Source organism: Lactuca saligna, chromosome 7 (genome assembly GCF_052625555.1).
Source record: "Lactuca saligna cultivar CGN05327 chromosome 7, ASM5262555v1, whole genome shotgun sequence".
Taxonomy (NCBI): Eukaryota; Viridiplantae; Streptophyta; class Magnoliopsida; order Asterales; family Asteraceae; genus Lactuca; species Lactuca saligna.
The window spans coordinates 95,348,647-95,354,682 of NC_136423.1; the positions used below are offsets into that span (position 1 = coordinate 95,348,647).

A 6,036-nucleotide genomic window follows, 5' to 3' on the forward strand; every position below is an offset into this window, starting at 1 on the left:
AATAATCTCATTCCGTTTTTAGCGGAGACAATTCCCCATAGTTGTTTATTTTGTTATGATCATTAACAAAATTCAATGACAATAATTATCAAATGTTAGATTATACTTGTGTAGATCCATCTTCACTCATTGTCAGTTATATGTTTTTTGTTTCTCGTGTTACAAGTGAAAAATGATTGGAAGTACTCATACATGACCATGGTCGTCCAACTAATAAAACAAAAAGTTATGTCTACAAAAAGATCCTTCAACGATTATAGATATTCAAGTGTTTCATTGTTTTTTTTTCAAATATTTCAATGTTACCAATAATACTAAATTTGTTTCTGTTACTTTGTTTTTTTTATAGTACCAACTTTTTTATACCTTGTATATTTTTCTATGTTCTCCGCGTTTTATACGGGTCATAATCTAGTATGTGCTAAAGTACGAATTATTAACTTGGCAATTTAACTTTTCAAAAATTTCAAGAAAATAAAAAGATAAAAAAATAAATACATAAAACTTTAAGCTGGTACATCACTACGAAGGGGTTTTTTTTTAATTTGATTTGATTTTTTTTAAAAGCTATTAAAAACTGATTGCCGATAGTACCCTAAAAAGTGTATTACGTTAATGGAGGTATCCTGATCCAATCCAGCACATTACTCGACTGTTAATATTTTATAATTTATAAAAAATAAATAATTAAATAAATAAATAATAATAATAACTTTAAGCTAATACATCACCATAAAGGGGGTTTTTTAAATTTGATATTAAAAAAAAAAAAAAAAAACTGGTTGCCGATAATACCCTAAAAACTGTATAACGTTAATGGAGGTATCCTGATCCAATCGAGCACATAAGCACATTCCTTGATATTTAATATTCTATAATTTATCTCACGCTATTATCATGGGACTTAGCGACATGAAACCATTCGTAACAAGATTTACTCTTACTTTATAGTGTACGACTCTCGATTTTACTCCTACCAGTATAACACTTTTTTGACTTTTCAAAAGCAATACAAGTCTCTTTACAGAATGTTGACTTCGGTACTATTATTTTGTGAAGTAATAAAAAATAATCTAAACATTCATCTACTAAGAATATATTTCTATTTATATACATATCAATAATCATGTGATCAGACCTTTATTCAGTTGAATTTACGAGATCTGAATCACTCACGTTATGCAAGATCCTTTGTTCGAGAAAAGATTATATAATAATAATATAAAAATAAAATGTAAACTCCCGTGCATCTGAATTTATTTATAATAAGCAGCAACCAGCACCAAAACCAATAATCCTACCCCTTCTGCTTTTAAGTTACTTCCACACACGCAATATAAAAATAGGTGGAGTCCAGAGCTATTAAAATGGTGGGTCCCAACAAAGTCAGTGGTACTAGGGCCCATCTGTTTCAATCTAGACCCTTGTGGGCCCACCACTTAGCCTCTATGATTTCACCACATTATCGCATTATGGCAAATGGTACCACATATATGTATTTAATAATGCTAAAAACATAAACACATGGGTAGGTCTCATTTTTTTTTTTTTATATGCACAAGTTTTTCCTATATACATAGTTCAAAATAGATACAAAAACATAATGTCACAATGAACAGATGATACTATTTTGATTTTTGCGTAGTGAGAGCCTGGAGACAATATACATCTACTGTTGTGCTACCTGTCCTATAGGTATGTTTTATCAATAATGAAATAAAATCTATTATTAAATTCTTACATTCACGTCTACATATTATGTTACAAGATGAATATTTTATCTGGAACACCTAGTTATGGACTATGAATGTTTGTTTCACAGGAATAATGTGGTTAGTATGCTATAACGTAAAAGCATTTTGTAATCTGATATGACAAGAATAAGTAAGTTCCATATTGACTTCCTACGTTCCGAAATATACTATATAGTGAAATTTCGAGCACACATTCCTGGCTCTTATTTTGAACTCTACATGTGTATGTGCAATTGCGCATGTCCTCGATTGATGTTTGTACAAGCACAATAGAGAATTCAACTGACAATGAGTTTGAATTACGCTTAGTGTTTATATTATCGAATTTGACATTTATGAAATTCAATTTGATGTTCAATATTATTAGGAAGACATATGACAACACAAATAAATAAATAAATAATTTCCATAGCATATAACCATATACATTATAATGTCCAACATGAACCCTAAAATCTAAATAATAACCAAATGACTTCTAACACAGCGGTATCAGGTAGTGTCCTCTATCATTGAGGTCGAAAGTTCAAATCCTGTCGTGGACGCAAGTGGATTTAGGTATTAGTTTAGGAGTAAATTGTATATATTATATTTGTCAGTTAAAAAATTAAAACATGTGTGTTATACCTTATGTTGAACAAAAAAAGAAAATAATAATAAATAAGAAATGTTGTATTAGTTAAAAGAAGAAATACATGTTTGAAAATTCATTTGATTCTAGTGAATATATTTTAGGGAATCGAGTAAATTAATCATTTTTTTAAGTGTTTTTAAAAACAATAACCAATTTAAATTAATTTTTAAAAGATAATATTTTTTTCCAGAATGGATCATTTCGGAAATCTTTTTGGACTCGTTTTCTGGTGGGACTGCTCAATGCATTTCCTCTAGAATGGGCTATTCCGGAAACAACTTCGGACTATCCGTACGTATTCTGCATCTCAGATTCAAAACTCAAATTCACGAATATATTATGAAAAAAATTTGGACCTTGACTTCATTCTAGATCTCGTTGCGAATTTTCGATTCCGATCTTCGACATGTTATTTCGCTTTCGATTCCAACTGTATGATTCCGATTCTCCGATTACGATTCCAATATCCGACACATCACCTCGATATGGAAGACGATCACTATGACTCGGTTGTTTTACATGTAAATTCTTTCTGGTTCGTAGTTTAGTTGTTTGTATAATGTGATTATTCACCTAAAAGTATTGTTCCAGAATAAAACATTGAATTATGGAATTTGAAGAACACATCTGGAATGAGCTGAAAACGTTCCAAAGTTGTAATATAAGATGTCATTGTGTTAGAACCAACCCAAAGTAGTTTAGTTGTTTATGTAATGTTAGTATACATCGAAATAAAGTGTTTCAGGACATAAAATTGGATTCCGGAATACTTCGAAGTTCGATGAATTAGTCTGGAACCCGTAGAACAGGTCTGAAACACTAAGAACTAGTCCTGGATATTGGCTTGTTGTCATTCCCTAGTAGGTTTCTAACATTTTTTATTTGCAGCACAATAGGGTGTTTGATGCATCAATTACATTGTCTTGTAAACACAAAATGTCATAGTTAGCGAATTATGGTTGAGATTATAATTCTTGTATGAGACAATTTCCTCCATGTAACCTTGCAACATCCCAATTAGTGAAATTAAAACTATAATGTTATTCAAATTCATATGTGCATACATTGTAAATCAAGCCTCACACAAGCCCAAAAACTCGAGCCAATAGCTAAGTTCACAGTTTTGGGCCTTAGCCCAAGAATTCTCGGCCTAAAACCCCTATTGGGCTGATAGCTTCTTCATTTGGCCTTATTGGGCCGAAAACCTTTCTTTGGGCCCTATTGGGCCGACAACTTCTATTGGGCATTCCATTGGGCTGATAACCCTTGAAAACTCTTTTCGTGAACCTTATTGGGCTGAGAGCATTCCTTTGGGCCTTACTTGGGCAAATGGCTTTTCATTAGGCCTTATTGGGCTGAGAGCTTTCCTTTGGACCTCATTGGGCTGAAATCCTTTTTCTTTAAGCTTTAATGGACCGAAAACCCCTGTTAGGCCAAGCCAAAAATCGAAACCCACTCTTTTTGGGCCACCCATTGGACCGAGAACCCTATGGGGTCGGTTGGAGTTTGAACAAAAAAAAAGACATGGAAAATACCATGCCACCTCCTTATTACCCAACATGCAACTATGCTTTGGACCTTCATATACCCATGCATATCCCATCAAACTTGAAATAAGTCAACTCTTCCGTATCTCCCTCTTATGATCGGCTCTAACCTCCACACCCTCACACACACAAAAAAATTTCAATTTCACACTTTTCTCTCAAGAATTTTCCTTCATTTCCTCTTAAAAATTCGTGGGTGTGTGGTGCCATCCTCAAGACTTTCTTCATACAACTCATAAGCCTGGTAAGTTTCTTGTAAACTTAAGTGATTTCTATAGATATCTAAGCCAAGAACGTTTTGTTTACAAACTTTTGTTGTGTGTTAAGCTCTTAGAAACACCAACTTTTCGAGAATCACTCCAAGGCAAGGCTAGGCTCGAAAAATTCATTCTTTTTCTTCTACCGTACGAAATCAACCAAGGTGAGCTTCATACCCCACCTTTTTTGTGTTCTTCACACTTTTTGGGGGGAATACAAGTCAACTCTCATTTAACCATTGGATAATTGCATGTACCGTTGTGTAATGTGTTTAACCTTTGGGTAATAGCATGCATCTTATATATTGTGTAACTGTTGATTACTTCATGTTAACACACCATAAACTCGAGATTTACAAGGCTCATGTTGCTAGATTAAGTTTATCCTTTGGATAATTTCATGTACCATAGTCATGGGTTGAAGGTGATACAAGCTCTCAACCAAAAAGGTTCTTAATAGATGTAAAAAATCATAAAGTACATGTTTATAAGAACTTTTTGTTATAAAAGATATGTGGTCATGTATAAACGCCCAAAATGGTGAAAAAAATTGGAGTTACACTAAAAATGATTAATTTTTGGACATATGCATTTTTAACACTTATATTTACACAAATATTTGGATGTAACAAATTTCAAGATTTTATGTGTATTTTGTGGAAATCGTGACATGTTAGGGCTACCACAAAATAGAATATATTGTTTTACAAAACTCTCAAACAAATTTAGGTATGATGAATAAACTACAAAACTTGGTTGTTTTGTTAAAAATGATTTTTACTAGTAAAATAGTTGTACTATAATTGTCGTTATTTTAAGGGTGTAAAACCAAGAATGGCATGCTATTTTCACGACATATATTACAAGTAGACAACTCCATTAATGATTATTTATAAAAAATGTTATAAATAATTTATCCAAAACGGTATACAAAGCATAATTATTACGACGGAAAAATTTACGTGTCATAATCTGTCCATCATAATGCTTTTAAAAGAACAAGTTATAAACTTTATGTCATAAAGATGTAAAACGCGTGTCATAAAACTTCAGTCACGAATATACACTAGTAATGTTATTTTCATTAAAGTCCACGTAAATATGTTAAGGCACTTGTGAGACTTTCCTTCGCCGTACCTACCTAGCGTACACTGTAACGCCCACGTTTCCAAGCTAGGCATTATCATTGATGTAATAGTCTAGGTTAACCCTTGTAACTCTTTTTGGAGTATTAATGATGAAATATTTGAGTACTATGTGAATTATGTGTTTATTTTCTTAATTATTATAATTCAATGAATTAAGAATAAAATAAGCGTCAAAATTAAAGTATAAGATAGGCCCTATATCTTCGCATAAAGATGTAGTGGTTGAAACAAGGATTATGAAGATATAAAGAATGTCGAAATCTGAGTTATAACGAAGAAGTTATGACCTGTCGAAGTTTTGCGACAGAACCGACAACGCTGAATGACGTAAAAAGTGAAATTTATGTTAGAGCGATATTAAGCCTTAGTGATCTAAATGAAAGTCGTAGAGTTCGTTAAACCGAGAGCGTGCATAAAAAGAATTCTCAAATCCGACTTCGTATGAGGAAGTTACGATTTTTCTAAGTTTCGACTTAGTAGTATGCAGCCCGAATACTCGATTTGAGACCGAACGGTTTTTAGCTGAAATAATCTAAACTAGAATCGAAGATCTCATTAATAGTAGTGAAACGATAAAAAAAAATAGGCGAAAACGGACGTCGGATGAAGAAGTTATGAATTTATAACAAAGTTTTCCTGTCCCGGCCTACTAAAAATAAATAATAAAAATAAACTAAAAATTAGCCGACGGAGTCT

General features: G+C 32.3%; 1 long non-coding RNA gene across 1 annotated transcript; it reads left to right on the forward strand.

The window, feature by feature from the left end:
• The first annotated feature begins 1,593 nt into the window (after positions 1–1,593).
• Positions 1,594–3,130, forward strand: LOC145006347 (uncharacterized). The gene is made up of 3 exons (XR_013662876.1): positions 1,594–1,695; positions 1,823–1,884; positions 2,579–3,130. It is a non-coding gene; the product is annotated as an uncharacterized LOC145006347 (long non-coding RNA).
• Positions 3,131–6,036: the final 2,906 nt, after the last annotated feature.